An 18,704-nucleotide genomic window follows, 5' to 3' on the forward strand; every position below is an offset into this window, starting at 1 on the left:
TGGGAGTAGGAATCTCTAACAGTATGAAATTCACTTCACCCTGCACTCTTCACACTTTTAACTGTGTCTGAATCTGAGGTATAAGTAGCCTTCAAGACCAGTTCTTTATTAACTTATGAAAAATATATTGTAAAGGAACAGAGCATCTTCAGGGGTGGCAGAAGAAGGTGTCTACAGCAGTAATTCTGGTAATTATTCAAGTTGACTGCTGATTTTGTCTGCCTTTCAACATCAAATAGATAAATCTATTTGATGTTGAAAGGCAGAACTATTAGTCCTAACCCATGCTGGGAACAACAGAATAGGGAAGTGTAGGTGGGAAATTTATGGGTGAAATTCAGGTTGCTAGGGTTCTGACCAGAAGGGAGTCCAAGTCGCTTATGTAATACTGCTGGCTGCACATGCAAAACCTGAAGAAACTGTAAGGGATGGATGTATTTCCCATTAACTAGAAGACAACCAATCTGAATAGAAATATCATGCAGGATTATTTTCTGTAAAAATGGAAGGGAAAAAAACAACAGGCATGGAAGATTACTTGGACTTGATGTAGACAAAATATTTTTACATGGAGAAAGGAGGCATATATACAGATAAACAACTCTATTACTCCAGGTACAGAACCCTGCCTGTGTCCCTGGGGCTTTTGGGCCAACAACACCTGACCCTTCAGTGAAAGATGTGGGTGCTGTCCCTGAGCATACAGGGGGATGACAGTCAGACTTACCAGAAGAATTAATTAAGGAATTGAAAAAAAGTATTATTTTATGGGGATTTTTCATAACAGAGAAAGATCAAAAGAAATAAAAGAATGACTGGTATAATAATTTTTTTTTTTCAGTATGTTCATTATTAGCCTGGAAAAAGCTAAGGGTTGCATCTATGAGCTTGGAAAATATTTTAAGTTATTTAAATATAATAGTGATGGCTAGAAGTTCTTAGAGGACCTTACAAAACTGTGCCTGGGGTTGAAAAAAGAGTTTCTGTGCCAAAAAGTAAGGTAAATTCTAGGTAAGTAGGTTGACATTAGGAACATGGTTCAGTGGTGCACTTGGTAAAGTTAGGTTTACATTTGGAATTGATTATATTAAAAATCTTTTCAAAACAAAATGATTCTCTAATTACATGATACTATGATCAGAAAAAAATAAGGATTGGGAAGTTTTTGGTCCAGAGGCAGTGATGTTCCACAAGCAAGTAAACTTGTGGCAGAAAATATAGAAAAGGTCAAGGTACTCAATGCCTCCTTTACCTTGGTCTTCACAGAATCATATAATCCCATTTTGAAAACTGAAACTGCATTTGGCAACTACCATCTGGCTGGGATTTCTCCGGACTCCCAAACCCATTGTAAAATAGTGGAGAGAGATCCTGTAATAACACCAGGCAGCTCTTTTAGTACCCTGAAATGAATCCTATCAGGCCCCGTAGACATACATATATCATTCACAATGCAGCTGGAGAAGCAGTTATTGAAAAAAATCTGGGGCAGCTGGGAGTTTATCACCCTCCAGGAATGGTCTTCCAGTATAGGACTCAGAAGACCCCTGATTACTTTTAAAAAGTCATGTTGATTTGAAGAGGTTTCTGAAGACTGAAAGAAGGCAAGTGTCATTACTATCTCCAGGGGGAGAAAGAATGAAGAACTCAAGTACTTCACTTGCAGAATTTCACCTTGGTTCCAAGGATAAGAAGGACAAGAACAAAATGGGAATTAACAGCAAGAATTTATGGGCTAGAAATCATGCTTAGCCTATGACATAGTATCGTAGGTTAAGAATAAAGTGAGTTTTTTGGAAGTTGTGGTCAAACCAATTAGTGCTTAGATTTGAATACTGGCACCTGGTTTGGCCACTGAAGGTATGGACTGCCTCTGAGAACACAGGGAGTTAAAAGCAAGAACTCCCAGAGGAACTCTCTCTTGGTCCCAGTCTGTGAAGGATCTCAGAGCTCCCCTGCCCAGCCAGGGCTGGGTGGAGAGGGGAAGCCATTGGCCGGGTGAGATAGGCCGGAGCCTTGGGCAGAGGAGGGGGGTGAAGGCCTCGCAAGATGGAAGGGAGGAGGAGCCCTGAGAAGCATCGGGGCCCCCGCCCTCCTACCTCCCGGGAGATAGAGAGAGAGAGAGAGAGAGCCAGTGCCTGTGCTGCCTTGAAATTCGATATCATGGACTGGCAGCATGGCCGGCCAGAAGGAGAAGTGGAGGATGCAGCGTGAGAAGCTGCTTGGCCGTTGTGGGAGTTCTGGGCAGACAGAGGTGAAGATTTTAACACCTTTCTAGAATAATGGAAACCTTACAAATACTGATCCTCCTGAATCAGAATGAGGAAAGAGAGATGAAGCAGGAGAAAATGAGCAAGTGTGATGAAAGTTGATACATGTGAGAAACGTCAGAAGAAGTGAGAAGAATCCTAGGTGGGAGGAGATGATGGAGTGGCCTTGAGCTGGACTCTTTTCTTGTATGGCCATAGAAAGACCCATGTCTTTCCTGTAACACAGAGTCTGCATTTAGGGGGAGGCAATGCCTTGAAGCCAAGAAGATTGCAGTGAAGCAGTGGTGTGAACAGAGACGGCTGAGGAGGGAGTGGGATGCCCTCTCTCTTCAATGAAGAGGAAGATCTCTGTTCATGAGGCCCCTTGGCGCCAGGGGGTGAAATCTGGGGGGACTGGTGCCCCGAAGTTGAGAGACTGCTGCTTTTGGAACTGAGTAGAGCATCCTTAAATGGAGAAGCCTAAAAGCAGTCCTGGTCAATGTGCAGTGGTGAGAGCACAGGACATGCAGGGAAGAAGTCACGAGGGCCGATGTTCTCTGGGCGGTGCCACGAGTGACATGGAAACACAAGCGGTTTCAATTGTGTTTCTGGGAGAAGCCTGTTGTGCAAGGGGGGACTCCTCTCTCCCTAATAAACTTGAGAGTTGATTATTTGAGGGGTGATGATGGACTAAAAGTTGATTATCTGAGAGATGTTGATGGGGTGGAAATCTACGATGTCATTTCATGCTGTAGAGGAAATGGTGGGGGGAGGAGGAGGAATGTATTTGGAGGGTTTTCATTCTTAGTTCTTTGTCTGTTCCTTTTCAGATGTTGTAGTTGATAAAGTTTGTTTCCCCTATTCCTAAGTTGGAGCCTGCTTTGTTCTGTTCCTGATCACATCTCACAGGAACCACTAGAGAAAGTGTATTTTCATGGGGGCACTGGCATTGTGCCAGCATCAAACCATGACACATTGCTTTCTATGATGAGTTGATTGGTTCTGTATGTGATGGGAAAGCACTGAATGCTATTGATATTTTATTAAGACTTGTAATAAAGTAATACTAAAGTTATCTGATGAAGGAAGTACAGATTTGATAAGTAGAGAGTGAGGGAGATTGAAAATTTAATTGACTAATCCTGGGTTATGTGGGTTGGACTATACAGTCTCCAGAGGAATCCTGACTTCAACAATTCTGTTAAATAATGACTAAGATACTGTCAAGATAATGTCAATTCTGTTGACATAATGACTAAGATTATGAAGATATTATGGTGTTTTCTGTTGACACAAGGCAATATAGAGTGAGGTAACCTCAAAAAGAGATCTAGGCTGCTCTGTGACATAAAAACTGAGGTGTGAGTGAGATGGGAACAGCAGGTTGTTAATGATTTCTCTATCCCACTCATTTACACATGGTCTGTAAATACACACGTGGCAGTACAGCTGTTAGCACCAGGGTCAGTTAGCACCAAAATGAGATCATTCACTCCGGCTTGTTGATTTCTCCAAATACTGAGAGATGTGCAACTGTTTAAATGCCATCTTGGCCCTTTGGCATGATCGCAGCTGTGCATGGAGGTGTGTGGGCTGTGTGAATGCATGGAGACTTATTCTAACTATTCATTGCTTCTCAAGTTTAATAGCTGGCATGAGGTACCAATGATGACTTAAAAAAAGATTTTGTTTAGATTTTCTATTTTTTTTTTTAGTTTATACTCAGGTGAGGTCTAAATATGATCAAAGACTAGGACAGGGTCCATATGAGCTGCTACCTTAGGGAAGTATCTTCCTTTATTTCATTTCCAATGAACTTGACAAGCACTTGTCTAATGGTCGTGTCCTCATGTGTAATTCACACATATTGCAAAAACACTTCTGAGGCAGTAACTTCAATAGAATTGCTTTGAATATGTTTGAAGTTCAGTATGATTAGGCTGGAAAATTACAGCATCATCAGTCTTGGGACTGCAAAATTACTGCTGTTAATATACTAATTCAAACTAGGAATGAAAAAGGTCATTTCCGACTTTGTGGAGCAGCATCCATAGAACTAACATATTAGGAGAACTTGAAAAAAAAAACCAAAACAAACAAAATCCTTCAGTCAAAGGATTATTTATTTATATATATTTATTTGATGCATCTAGGAATCTGGAAATGGATTATAGCCTTCAATTGTGGGATAATTAGGCATATATTGTACAGGACTTCTAATTATTTGTGTTACTTGTTGTTTGTCACATGATGGCAGAAATAGTGTAATATTTTCAATAATATTTTTTTCCCCCCAAACAATGAAAACACTGTCTTTAGCCATTTATGCTGAGCTTTTGTAACAGACACGTACCCAGAGGGACAACCTGACTCTTATAAAACTAGAAAAATTAAAGAAAAAAGCAACAGGATTCTTGTCTTAGTGTCATTGTCTCTGACATGAAAGTGCATATCCAGGTGATGATTGTAAGCTTATGATCATGGTCAAAGGAAAAATAAAATATTAACTATAATAAATCAGAGACAGTATTACATGATAATAAAAATAAATATTTTTGGCTCAAAAATCAGTCCTGGATTTCTTATATATATTGCTCTTGTTTTACCTGTGAGATTTACAAAACATATGCTGAATGCAGAGGAGACATACAAAATATCCTTTCATTACAAAACTTTTCTCCCATTTTAAGCCTGTCATGATGAAAATTAACTAAGCAAAACATCTCAAATTTAGCTATGAAACTTATACATTTTGAAGAGTGACTGCCAGAGCCTTGGGAATGGTCAGACTGGGAAGTTTCCGAAGTTTCCTTAACACTTGAGAAAACTAAGGGTTTCTCTAACTTTAGAAGATCAGGGGGCCATTTTTTCATTTTTTCATTTTTTTTATTTTTTCATTTTTTATTTTTTCAGCTGCCTAATAGAACATCATAGTGGTGACAAGCAGACTTTTCTCCAAGGTGGACAGCAGAAGGATGAGAGACAAAGAACATAAATCTAAAATTCCTGGGAAATTTGGTCTGGATAGAAAATGTGTCTCACTATGGAAGTGATCAAGTGTTAGAGGAAGTTTTTAGAGAAAGTGTGTAATTTGTGTCATTGGAGATTGTTAAATGTCAATTGAAGGTCTCAATGCTATTGGAGAATATTAAGGAAGGCTTTGGTACTATTACAAGAATAAAGTGATATTTAATGAGTATTGCATCGTGTGAAAGTACTGAATGAATACATGGATAAAACTATAGAATTTTATTCTTATATTCTTATTTTCCTCCTGGTGTTTATTTTTTTTTTAATCGGGTAATTATCTGGGGGTTATTGGTTTTACATGCTACAAAAAAAAAAAATCCACACTGTTCCTTTAAAGCAACATCTTGTGTTAGTGCTTCATTAAATACTACAACTCATATTTAGATTTTTCAAAAAATATTTCAGAGAGAAAGGAGTTTTTATGGATAAAGTTCAGGTTTACCTTACCTATGTTTAACTTGGCAGATTAATTACTTTAAAAAACAAATTACTTGGAATTTATACTTAAAATACCAGAGAACAAAAAAACCCCCAAACAAACAAAAAAAAAAGTAAAAACATTTTTAAGGGTATGTAAGAAAATGAAAAATATAGAAAAGAAAAACTGGTTTTTTTCCCTTATGAAAGTTTCAGGTGGTCATGGCAACAAGAATATAAAACAAAAAACAAACAGAAGAATAAAACTCTATGCAGCTAGGGAAGTTGAAACACATTCAGGATTTAATATCAAGAGAGTATGTAAAAATTAGTCCACACTTACTGGAAAATCTGGCAAAGTATCCTAAAACACTTAATTTCCTGTTATAAAAGCCCTTGTATCTCACTCATGAATAAACAAATGGCATCAGCATTTCTAGGACGGGAATATTTGTGAGTATTTAAACTCAATAGCAATTGAACCTTGCCTTATTTTGGTCAATTAATGGTAGTGATGAGACAACTTTTATGGAAGCAGTTGCTTGCAACAGCAACAGTAGAGTTCAATGTAATACTAGACTGAGTATGTTACCCCACTAAGTCACATTTTATACTCTAATTTGAAATGGGAAATGCAATATATCTCTGGGAATATGGAAGAAGGAAAGAAGTCTTTGCTATTTCTACCATGAATGAGAAGTCTTCCTAAGTTTCATCAACTGTATCAGTTAATTACTAATAACTGATAAAGAACAGACTATATTTTTATATCTTAATGCTTAAACTTGTCCTGTGCAGCTCACAATGAGAATTGAAAAAACAAAAATGTTTTAGGTTGCGTTTTTGGTTGTATCTATAATCCCACTCTCTGACTATATGCAAATAATACAAAAAAGTTATTCATATTTTGAGCTATTTTATCAAGGAATTGAAGATTGTAGGAATCCATAGAAAATGTGTTATTAAAAGCAAAAAAAATTGGAAACTCTGAATTTTACCATGTGTGAAAATAACACTATGTGGAACACTGTGTGGAATACCAGACACTGATGACAGTCAGTCTATATTAACCATCCCCCAGTTCCAAAATGTGTTTACAACCTGTAAGTAAATGTTAATTATTTCAGTAACATGGCACATGGCACCGGCAATTTCTAGCCTTAAGAAATATGTCTAAGTCAAGATACGAAGGCAGAAAGAGGGTTTACACGTCAATAAACTTCACCTGTCTTATGTAAAACACATTATCTGTAGTACTCCAGAATATCTTCCCTTTTCTGTCTAGCTTGTGCAGTATGCTGAAACAGACACATAAATGAATACAGTCACACACACACAAGGAAAAATGTTTCAAGAAAAACTAGAAATGCTTTTCAAACCCATTCCCTGCCATTATGTGGTTACTCAGGTTAATATAATCTGTCAGAAAGAAGAGGTGCTACCATTAGGCTGTCATAGCCATGGAACCATCAGACTAGTATGTGGCTGGTGCTCTGCTCCATGGTACTTTAGTCAGTGTGTTTGACTAAAGCATTCTTACTGAGTACTTTAATTGCTCTGTAGGTGTTTATCTAAAGCACAGAACCCATCTGTTACAAGACTTTCAACGGTTTCTTGGAAGGGAGACTTTTATTTCTTTTATTAATGTGTACTTATAATATTAATCTATCAATATTGATTTATCTTTCAAATAGGCTTTATTCTACACAATTTAGAGGCAGGTAATTCTCACATTAACTATCAGTTAGGATGTAACTATAGCTAGACTTAGGAAGTTTGCTAGGCTTTTTCCTGTTTGGTAGATTTTAGGTTGTTTGTTTGAGGTTTTTTATTTGTATGTGATTTTTTGTGTTTGATTGTGCCTTTCTTGTTTGTTTTTCTTTTTCTTTTCTGAATCTCTCAATGTAACATAAGTCCATTTTACAAGTTATTTACAAGAGACTTGGAAAATAATTTATCCCTCTTACATTCTCAGCAGCCTTTCATCTACTTGAATACTATTGTCATGACTATTTCTCTGTTATAAAATAAGCAGATAGAATGCTCAAATATTCCTTCCTATTGTTTTAGCATACCATTATCTTGTTTTAGTATGCTATTATCTCACACTCTCTGAAAAAGATAATATTCTTATCCAGTAATTCTATATACAACGTTCTGGAAATTTTAGAAAATTCTGTGGCCTCCATTTATTCCCCTAATTACTTGTTTCCTTCTTCTATACAAGCCACTTTAATTTCAGTTCTTCCTATTGCTGCCAATCTTTATAGCCAAAATTAGTAAAACAGAAATTAAGTGAATAAATAAAGAGGAGGGAAGACTGGTGCTTGGCAGTTCAATATTCAGTCTGGCAGAGTTCTTCACTGCTTCTTTACTGTTTATTTTGGCTTATAAATTCTGCACTTCAAACAAAATCTACACATTACTTGACAGGATACAGTAGTGCAGCAGTCATGGAGCTGTCTCAGATTTGTGTGACAACAACAGTGTTAAGTCACTCATAGATTGGTAGACCTTGTTTTTCGTGGCATAACATAGACTAGACTTAGTAGAAAAGAGTTGTATCAGTTCCTGTGAGACTCCTCTATGTATAGGGAAATATTCAGCTGTAGGAAAGATGACAAAGATCAATGCATTATGTCTGAAACTTCAAGAGGAACAGTGTTCTTATTTCTCAAGTTCATATCAAGCGCTGAAAAAATTAATCCTGAAAAAAAAGGATTCTGAAGTTAAAATATTTTGAAAATGTATTTTTAAGACAGTTGTGCCAAATTCAATTACTTTACTGGTATTTATATATATTTCCTAGACAATATGAATATAAAAGTCATTCTGCAGTTCTGTTTTAGTGTTTTTATTGTATATGGAAAGATATGTAAGTGGTCTGATATGTCCAGTTTGTGTTTTTCTGTGGATCTTAAAGACCATCCTATTTTCAAGTGAAGGAGACACCACGAGTGATGGAAATGGACTGCTGAGAGGAAATTAACACTCTTTTCTTCCTCTTCTATCAAATCATTATTTCAACCTGCCAACTTACATTTTCTTTTAGCTCTCAGGATATATGCAATACATGTAATTTAATTGCAGTAGTAATGGAATTGCAGCAGCAATGCAAGTAAATTTCTTTGCTCACAGGAAACTGCGGTCAATGCATAGTGCACTCATCATGTTTTGTCCAAACTGCCATAATTTGTATTGTCCAAACTGCCAGATATGAATTTATTTAGTATTTAAAAAATAAGACAATTTTAAATACATATTAAATTGACAATTAATGACTAGATCCACTAGTCCTGTGTCCAGGTTGCAGACAGCAACTTAGAGGCTGCCTCCTTCTTTTTCACAACCATTCATTCATTCATGTTACGACACTGCCACCTTTGATGATGTATTTGGTTCATGTGCCAAGTCCTGTGTGGTGGGGGCTGCAGGGGTAGGTAGCCCTGGGGAGAAAGAGGCAGGGACTGGTACCAGCCTGCTTTGCAAAGTGTGAGGAGGAGGGAGATGCAGACAAGATCCTATTATGGACTGACCACAGCCACCCATTCTCTGCTGGAGTTAAGGGTTGGGGAGATGAAAGAGTCAGGAAGCAAAGAAAGAAGGAGGGAGTTTTTAGTTTTTACTTTGGTTTTCACTATCCAACTCTACATTTAACTGGCAATAAATTATGCTATTTTTCCCCAAGCTTTGTCTGTTTTGCCAGTGATGGTAAGTTTGAACTATGAATTATTGTGTCCCAAAAGCTTTTGCTTCTTATTCCCCACCACTACTTCCCTCGAAGAAGGGGACTAGAAAATCAGCTGGGCTGGGGTCTGTCAGCCAGTCAAGTTCAACTCACCGCACTGTACTAGTTAATAATGTTTAAAATTAAATCAGTAAAATAAATTAATGTGTATGTTTTTGGAAATAGAATTATTATTTTTAATTATTTTAGTATGCAATTGTGGAATTATAATTATGCTAAATTAAATAATGCAGTATTGTTCTGGGAAAATCTTACTGCATCCTCTTATCTCTTTCCATATTTACATTCTCCTCTAGCTTCTGGTTATTATTTATTTATAAAACCTTCATGATTTTCTGTCTGTATATTCTGAAGGCCTCTATGTTGGGGGAAAGAGGTGTCATTTATATTTTATAGCCTCTTTCCATTTGCTTCACAGAACGTATAGATTTTTTGCTTGTATATTTTCACTATTTATTTTTTCATTAAATTTAGCAATTCCAGATATTGATTACCTTGGAAATGTCTTAAATATTTACCAATTGTTGTGGTACACTTCTGCTCTTATCTTTTTTGTCTCAATGTTCATAGTTTTCAGATTCACAAGATTCACTTTTGTAAAGCTGGCCTTTTCTTTTCACCAAAAACTGAGATCTACCAGAGTGCTCTTCTATATTGGATAAAGATCTTTCAGAGGAAAACAATTTTTTCTCGGTAACTTGTAAATTCTACAGATATTTTATATTTGAAGTTTGAGCATCATAGTATATTACAGATTTAAGCACAGCAGGTTTATTTTCAGATGAAAGTCAGTAAGCTACTGCTTCATGTGCTGGTTAACCTCCTCCTAATATGTTTTGGGGACTTACTGTAGTACATTTTGGTGGTGGAGTCCAAACAATAAAACCTTTCTTGACAAAATACACTCTCACTCCTCTTGTCCCAATTCAGTTTTAATTGCTAATGCTATGAATAACATTCCTGATTTTAATATTTCAGTCATGAGAGTGTTCCTAACACAGAGATGTATTTAGACACTAAAATGTTATTTCCATTTATTTTGATTTAATCCTTGATTTTGTACAGGCACTCAAATAATTGTTGAAATACAAGTTCAAGATCATTAAAATATCTCACTTCTTATTAATGAGAGAAAAAAATATTTTAGATCAAAATAATTGTTCTAATACTATTTAAAATAAAATTTAAAATATTTTTTCTAATACTATCCAAAATAAAATTAAAAACTGAATTAGAGAATGGAAAGAATTTTTTCATATGCTCAACCTAAAGTTTTCCTTTTAGCTTTTCTTTTCACCATTCTAAGGATTGCTTGACAACTGACTTCAAGAGTCAGCTACATCTTTCCTTAGTGATCAAAGAGGTGATGGACATTTCCATGATTGTATTATTTTAGTGAGCGCAAACTGAGATGTTCTTCAGCTTAAGAATATTCCACAGCCATAACCAAGAACAGTAATAGAATCTTTCATACCAACTGTGATCACAGGATTCAACTTCTGCAATCTATATCTGTGTCTCCTGAATTCCCTGATGCAACTATTTTGTATGCCTCTGACTGCTGCTTGTATTAATGTGCTAGTCGAATATATATGAGCAACCATTTCAAGCTAATCAAGAAGGGCTATCAAAACTATGCAATACCAGATTTTAAAAATGATGTTGACATGTGAGACATGAATGTTTTATTAACACAGATATTAGTTAAGTCTGATTAAATGGTAAAATTCAGGGAAATACTGGGCAAATCCTCCAAAGATTATTGCAATATATATTTATCATATTCTTTGACATCTTTGACAAGAATTATTTTATTAAGATTTTTATGTCTGAAAATTAGATTTCTCAGTTTAAACCAAGCTTTCATGATAGAATGAAGAGTAGTATTATATGCTTCAGAGGAAGGTGAGCCAGACTTCCATAGATAGCCATTGCACATGTTTATATATTGTCAGATGAATCCTAAACAGACTTCAGACAAGTTGACCAGAGAATTCAAGCTCTACAGCCTGAATGCATGTTTTCCTTAACAGATCTTATTTCAAATTGTATTGCATCAATATTTATGTATCCAAAGAGAATAGAAATAGAATTCATTTCATTTAACTTTGAGGAGGAATTTCTAACACACAACCCAAGATGGATATGTAGCACTCAGGATTATTAAATATCTAAATTTATGAAGTGATCACAGACTTCAGAGACACCAACCTTAGATTAGGTGCCTAAATCTTAGTGGGCTAAATTTAGGAAGAGATTTCCCATGGTTATTTATCACTATTCACCTTAAAAGAGAACATAATTGAAATATTTTTATAAAGATAAATAAGAATACAGAAAAATATATTTAACTCCTTCCTCTTGTCTTCCTTGCAACTGCTGTTCATTTTAGGAATCAAAAAATAGAATTTAATTTCATATTTATGGAATATTTTTCAAATAAAAAGTCATAAATATTAAAATTCTGAAAAATTAATAAAATTATGACATTGTCTTTCATGTTCTTTCATATTAGCTGTTCCTCAATGACTTCTCTCAAAGTCTGTTTGTAGCAAAATTTGGAAGTAATAAAATGTTAATCAAAATCTTATTGTTGTTGCTGTTATTATTAGTGTCAAATGTTAGGGCATGTTATTACATTTCATATGAAATATTCAGTTCAATGTATGTGATTGACAAGATTAAGTGCAACATAGCTGCAGTCAGTGAAAAAATTAGTCATTCCAATAGATATTTTGATGTTAATTTTCTATGACTTTACTTATGTTTGCAAAAGTTACCATCATCATATATGTAAATTAATATATTTTATGGATTTAAATTATCACATATTATTTATTGAGACAGCTGTCAAGATTAACCCATTTAGAATGTCACCTTGAAGGTGCTGTTGGTTTTGGCTTGACATAGCTGTTGTGACAGCAAGGAAAACATGCGAGGAGCTCTTTTCTTTTGCTTTTATCTGATTCTATCTTGTTGTTTTTTGTTGTATTTTGATGCCTGAGCAAAAAAGAAAGACCGAGATAAATCCATAAGTAGGATTTTCAGAAGTAAATACAAATGTCAGGTAGTGTTTTTATTTTGGAGCATCTTTTTTGGCATACACTGTAGGGGTTTAATTTTTTTTTCTTTTGTTTTAGTGGGGTGTTTTTTAAATTTTGAAAATCAGCAAATCAATAAAGTGTCTCAATGGGTGGTACTGCATTCTAAGGTAAACAAAATACCAAGATGTTTGAATGTGTTAGGAACCTTCTTGGTTCTGAAGGTCTTCAAACAATTTTTACAGGTGTGTATAGGCAATGAATAAAGAATTCAAACATCTGAGACCTAAAATTGCACATCTTCCCAAACTGCCACAAATTCAATCTTTCTAAAGAAATACTAACCTTAAAATCACATTTACTTTAACATTTTTAGCCTCCAAACAATGTAGTAGTGCTCTCTAGAAGAAAATTTTTAGATTGCCTCAGCAGTGTCCCAGCCTAAAAATTTTCTTCAGAATTGCTAGTCAAAAACTTTTCAAGTTAGTTACTTCACATACGTCATAGTAAAGAAAGCTAAGAAAAATACAAACAGTTTGAATACATTTATTTTAAATAACAAATTAAGCTTGTGGAGAACAGGGAAAAATTAATGAAGAAAAATATAAGAAATGGAAAGCATTTTTTAAGAATTTAAAATTTTTGCATTTAGTGTAGGTACGCATCTGTACATTCGTATTTTCATAATGATTCTGACTAATACATAGATGTTTTACATTTATTTTACACTTGAACATAGTTTTTTCAGGAACAGAAGTGTTTTAAAATATGCCAGTTTATATTGATTGTGCTTTCTTATATTTCATCATTTTATGCTTTATGAGGTCACATAAATATAAAAAAATAGCATTTAATGATTTTTCAACAAATGAAATTAAGAGCAACATTTTATTAGACTAAGAATTACTCTCCCAATTTTTGACATGAAAACCAAAAATCTGACAAATAATATAGAATTTTTATAATTTGATTTTTAAAATAGTACTTTTCCAGTCTTTTTGATATAATTGAATCAAAATTTTCCAGGAAATATATATATGTATATATATATATATTCTATTTTTATATATGTACAAACCATTACATGTATATATGAACTATGAATATATATCCACTATATATTTTATATGTACATAATTTTGGGGGCTGTTGGGGAGTTTTTGGGGTTTTTTTTGTGATTTATACACCGGTTTTACACAACAAGAAACATATTGCAAAGGATTTGAACAACAGCACTAATAATAACAATAATAATGAAGGGAAAGACACTGAAACGCTTTCCTTCCACCATCATTATTGTCCTTGTTGTGTAAATGAATGAAACAAATAAATAAAAGAAGCTGTGCATGTTTCCACTATGCTGGGTGCCAATCCATATTCTGAGATAAATAAATGAAAACAGCAGCTTTCCTAAATATACAAAACTGGGTCTCTAAACTTCAACAGCAGCAATTTTACAATGAAGTCCTAAATAAGCTGATGTGTATTGTCATACTTAACTCTACAGTGATTTACACTTTGTTTCTGAAAAGAGATCTTTCCTTATCTCCTCCAACAATGAAATCAGATGGCAAATCTGGAACGGATTTCCCCTCAATGTCACGTGGCTTTGTGATTTCCTGGCTGATCTCTGCCATGGTCTTGTAGCCGCTTCCAATTTAGTCATGGTTATTGAAACAAGTATAGTGCTAGTTCAAGAATGAAGCTTAAGGACTGGAATTTCACACACTTCCGTTTGAATTGCTGTTGGCTTAGGGACAAAATTTGTGTATCACAGGTCCTAGAACTATGTACATGTCTTTAAGGACGTTTTAAAGCTGATCCACTTTCAAATGCTAGCATTCTACTGTATGTAGAAATAAAGCACAGCTCATAAATGTTAGGTATTGCTATGAATTTCCCCTATGCAAATGACTGTAAGTGGAATCTAGGCAAAAAAATGGTATGATGTTTAAGGTAGAAGTGGTCCCTTATGCTTTATGCAACTTTTCTATGTTATCATCACAGAAACAGATGTGTCGTGTCAATGTGGTCCATATACATGTACACAATTAAATATCAGGATTAATTTGTTTTGGCTTTATACATTGTCATTGGCAAAATATCTACCTGCTATTTTTGATAAGTTGTTCTTGTTTAGAAAAGGGTTTTGTGGTTTGTTGTTGTTATTGTTGTTTTTTAGGGGTTTTTTTGTTGCTTTTATGTGGTTGGTTTTAGTTTTGGTTTCTTCCAGTGAAAGTTCTTAACATTCAGTACAAGAAGACTACACACAGAATAAATAACCTTTTCTCATACATATGCTCTGGATTTTTATTGGAACTTGGTAAATATTGGATATCTCAAATCATCAGTGAGGAAAAAAAGAAATTTGAAAAGTAAAAAGTTCAGGGGAAGAAGAAAAAAGTAATGTCTGGCTTAAAAATAAGCAAAACACACTGTCTATACTTGGCCATCAAAGGTCTCAGATCTGAGATTCCTTCTCTTTTAGTTGAAAGAAAAGGGGAAACATTCACTTTCATAATTTAAAATGCTTTGGGAAATGCAGACCAAAGAGTCATTGATAGGAAGCAAGAAAGCAGGGACTTTAACTTGCCTCATGTATATTATAAATAAATCAAATAAACGTTGCATGACTTCAGAGCTCTCAGAATCTATCCTTGGTCTGTGCAACTGTCTAATAAATCCTAACATGCTACAAGAGGCTTCATGCTCTGAAATTTAAAAAATAAACAAAATTTAGAGAAATTACTTGTTTGTTTCTTGTTTCTTTAAGCCTTAGGGAACATGCTAGTTCATCATGTCCTAAGTATCTACAGTCTACCTCACTAAAATGATTCTGAAATTTGTTTAGATATGTATCCAAGAGAATTTAAAGCTATACTATAGTATAAAGCTATACAAAAATATTTTCTGCCTATCCGTGGTTCCCATTTCCTTCAAATTCGTATTCATATGGTTCTCATTCACCTTCCCAAATAAAGTTCCTCTGCATATTAAACAGATAAAAAATCCAAAGCAACCAAACAAAAAACTTGGCAAATAAACTGGAAGAAGACATTCTTTAATCTCTTTATCAACAAGAAAATTCCATGAGGTGATATCTGTAACTATTCTCAGACCACAGGGCTCATGCACATTCTTCTGGTTTATCTGAGTGAAAATCAAATTCTAGGCTACCGAAAATTATGGGTTTCCTTTCTTGTCAAGTACAGTACTGCAGTTTCTTTTTTTTATTCAACTGTGTCATGACTCCCTTTCACATTTCAATTTTCTGCTCCCCGAAAGGCTGCTCATGCCCTTTTAATATCTCATGCTCTTTGTAGATAAATTCAGACATATTTTAGCTTTTTTCCCTCATATTCCCTATATTTTCAATATTTACCTTGATCCTGTGGCCTTGGCAAGTTTCTCTTTCCTCCAGTGAGCTATATGTCAATTATTGATTTTATCCATGTTTTCTGGCCATGCTGAGTAACCAAACCAATTAAAAACACCAAAATGCTATGGTTTTTTTTTAATAAAAAATGATGTGACATGTAACTACTCTAATTGAGTCAATATTTTTATGTTTGTTTTTTTCTGGAGAATTCCAGGATTACTAGAAACAGTGGTTTTCAGTGCTTCACCTTGCATAAACCACAAACTCCATAATTTTTACTGAAAAGAAGTCCTTAATATTTTTCACTTTAAAAGCAAAAACAAACCACAATTGAATTCTTGCTCTCATAAAAGTTATTTAAAATAAAGAATTCAGTAGTGGATTATATAACTAATCTTTTTTTATTTTAAATTGCTCTAATTAGATTTTTATTAACAATAATGTAAATTAAAATCTGAATGAGTGCCTACCTGCATTTTTACATTAATCACATAATGGAAAGTACAAAATTTATTAGTATTGCACCCCGAGAGCAACATTCAGTTAATTAATAGGTTGAAAGCCTTATTTCTGTATAAGCAGATTCATTCATTCAAAGATTACTTAATTTCTTCAAAGACGATTGTTACAGAAATCATCTTTTACTTTGTCAATAGAAATATTAAATTTTAATAGATTCTGACTTGACTGCCTTATCTTGGGAACCAGAAGTTATTAAGAGGATTTTTATAGGATAAGACTATCCCTGGGACAATCCTTTCTCAGTGGGAAAGCTATCACAATACCACATTTGCATTCTGAGAGAAAGGTAAAATAGAGAATCAGTATTTTTTATTAGGCCAACTCTCATATTTGTGGAAAAAAGTAAAAAATAAAAATCTTGCAAGTGTTTTGGGTTTTTTTCAAATTTGTACCCTACCTTCAGCTGTATAATAACTGCTGACCTTACATTTTATTACTGTACATATTCTAGGGTCTCCAGGAAGAAACTGGTGTAGTTTAAATGTGGTGCTCAGTGTCTGCAAATCTTCAAGTACAGCCACCGCTGTCCATCGACTACATACAGAACCTATGCACCTTCTTCAGAGGATTGCTTCAACATATGCTGAAGCTATAGAGGCAATTTTGACGGCTAAGCTGGTTAAAATAATTCCAGTATTATAGCTTACGGTTTTATGCATGTAGAAGAACAATTTCTACAGCAATTTTAGGCTGGTGCAGTGATTTTAAAGCTTGGGAAAAGATAAAATCTAATCAGTATGGCTGTGTGATTAAAATAATGTAACGCCTGGGACCATGATTGATGAGAAATTAGGTTTGGACTATGTCTGGAGTTGACCAAATGATTGTAAGAACAGCTACACAGAGGGTGCTGTACAGAGCCTTTTGGTGAGCAGAAATCAGTTGAAAAATAAATGTGTTTAAAAATTATTTTGTCCAACTGTTATAAAATACATGCTTCTTGTGCCTCTTGCACACCCTAGAAAAAAACATATAAGCTTGTGTAAGGCTGGGTGTATTTTTTTGGTGATACAAAAATTCTTTGGAAACTTAAGGTAGCTGACAGCAGAAAAAGCATGTACCATTCATGCAAACTGTAAACCAGTTAGGGTTTCAGATTAGGACTAATTTTTGCTTTACCTCAGAAGGAATAAATAGATAACATTCACAATAGGATTTCTTTTTTTCTCAAGAAGACTAGAATGCTTGTTGGAAGATTTTTGTCTCCATGCATTTGCAGACACACCTTTTGCTTTTTCTCAGGTAAGAAAGGATGGTAGAGAGCAGGACGGTTTTGCTGAGGGTCAAGAATGTCATAGTACCATTTGTGGAATAGAGCATATAATTGGTGTTCTAATTGTGCAGCCTCAACCCTGAACTGATTGAGTTACAGTGTTGCCAGAACCTAGGAAGACACACAGCATTAATTTGAACAGACCTCCAAGGGTCTCATAACTTTTCACCCAAAAAATATTGAAGAAACAAAAAAATCAATTTTTTCTTATTTTCAAGTAACACAGACAAACACCTCTTAAAGTTAATTAAAATGTTTAATGCACTGAAAGAAAAAAAAATACCACTTACACACTGATACAAGAAAGGCAGACAAGGAGGTATGTAATTTTTTTGTGCTGTCACATTTGACATAACACTTTAACTTCTCATTAATGCTGACATTTAAATAATTTATTTTTTCTGTAAATCTTCCTCAGAAAATGCTAACAAATACATGAGTATTGAAAGGCTGTTATATACATTTAATACTAATATCTGGACTTCGGAAGATAAATGAGATAAGACAAGAAAAAGCTGACAGTGTGGAGCCCTTTTTTCCCCTACACGATATTTTAAAACACAAAAATCCCACAACTTCTAAATAGTTGTGGTGCTTTTGACTGGAGGAAAATTAATTTTCTTCACAGTGGCTTATAAGGCGCTGTGTTTTGGATTTGTGCTGAACACAGGGATGATAATATAGAGGAGTTTTCATTATTGTTCATCAGGGCTGCACAGAGCCAAGGCCTTTTCTGCTTTTCACACTGCCACACTGATGAGTAAATTGAGGTGTCATGGAAGGTTGGGAGGAGGCACAGCTGGGACAGGTGACCCCAGCTGACTAAAGGGACATTCCAGACCACATGGCATCATGCTCAGTATACAAAGTGGGGAAGAAGGAGGAAGAGAGGGACCTGTGGAGTGATGGCATTTGTCTTCCCAAGCCACCATCATATGTGATGATGTATGGAGCCCAGCTCTCCTGGAGATGGCTGAACACCTGCCTGCTCATGTGAGGCAGTGAATTAATTCCTTTTTTTGGCTTTGCTTGTGCTATTTTCCCT

The 18,704-nt window shown here is 34.8% G+C and overlaps 2 long non-coding RNA genes across 2 annotated transcripts in view; one reads left to right on the top strand and one right to left on the bottom strand.

Moving 5' to 3' along the window:
• Positions 1 to 18,704, bottom strand: part of LOC135293870 (uncharacterized) — a 111,598-nt gene that overhangs the window by 6,785 nt on the left and 86,109 nt on the right. The gene's annotated exons all lie outside the window — the stretch shown is intronic.
• On the top strand, positions 1,998 to 5,448 carry LOC135293871 (uncharacterized). The gene is made up of 2 exons (XR_010355981.1): positions 1,998 to 2,758; positions 5,163 to 5,448. It is a non-coding gene; the product is annotated as an uncharacterized LOC135293871 (long non-coding RNA).

The sequence above is a fragment of the Passer domesticus genome, chromosome 2, assembly GCF_036417665.1.
Source record: "Passer domesticus isolate bPasDom1 chromosome 2, bPasDom1.hap1, whole genome shotgun sequence".
Classification (NCBI taxonomy): Eukaryota; Metazoa; Chordata; class Aves; order Passeriformes; family Passeridae; genus Passer; species Passer domesticus.